Source organism: Ovis aries, chromosome 20 (genome assembly GCF_016772045.2).
Source record: "Ovis aries strain OAR_USU_Benz2616 breed Rambouillet chromosome 20, ARS-UI_Ramb_v3.0, whole genome shotgun sequence".
NCBI classification, from domain to species: Eukaryota; Metazoa; Chordata; class Mammalia; order Artiodactyla; family Bovidae; genus Ovis; species Ovis aries.
Window position 1 is genome coordinate 28254373 of NC_056073.1, and position 986 is coordinate 28255358.

At 48.8% G+C, this 986-nt stretch overlaps 1 pseudogene; it reads right to left on the reverse strand.

The window, feature by feature from the left end:
• Positions 1-986, reverse strand: LOC114109561 (olfactory receptor 1361-like; annotated as a pseudogene).

The following is a 986-nucleotide window of genomic DNA, read 5'->3' on the forward strand; positions in this document are numbered from 1 at the left end:
TTAACAGTGTGGTGGTGAAGAGTGTGATTTTTTTTCCCCAAAACACTTGTTTCTTGGAATTATTCCTAATGCCATGAACTCTATGCCCAGAACCTTTTTCAGGGAACTCTGCACATCCTTATTTCTTAGACTATAAATGAAAGGATTGAGAGTGGGGGTTACCAGGGCATACATGATAGCAGCACCAGCTCCCCAGAGGCATGAGAAGCTAACAGGGACTTCAGGTAGGTGGCAAAGACTGAGCTGTAGAAGAGGATGACAGTGGAGAGGTGGGAGCTGCATGTGGCCAGGGATTTCTGTTTGCCCTGTGCTGATGGAACCTGAGCTACAGCAAGGAAAATATGGGCATAGGAGCTTATGATGCAGAGGAGAGGGCTGATTCCTAAGAGTCCTGTCAGAACCATCATCAGGTCCTCACTGAGGTGGGTATCAGAGCAGAAAAGTCTAAAGAGTGGTCCAAAAGCACAGAAAAAGTGGGGAATTTCTTGATTATTATAGAATGAGAGCTGGGATAGCAACACGGCATGGACAAGAGAGACAGAGTGGGCCACTCCCCATGACCCACCCACCAGCAGTGCACATCTGCAAGGAGTCATTAGGAGTGCATAGTGCAGGGGATGGGAGATGGCAGCATAGTGGTCGATAGCTATGGCCGTCAAAAGCAGGTTGTCCATATCAGCAAAAACTGCAAAGAAATTTAATTGGGCCACTCAGAGAAGGAGGTCGATCTGTTTCTGGTCCACAAAGTCTCCAGCATTTTGGGGGCTGTGGTGGTAGTGAGCAGAGGTTGACCAGGGAGAGCTGGCTGAGGAAGAAGTACATGGAGGTGTGGAGGTGGATGTCAACACCAATAGCCAGCAGCAGTAGCAAGTTTCCTAAGAGACTCAGCAAGTAGAGGGCCAGGAAGAGACCAAAGAGGAGCTGTGGCTTGTCAGGTCACTGGACATTCCTGAGAGGACAAAGTCAGGGTTCTTGCTGCAGTTCAT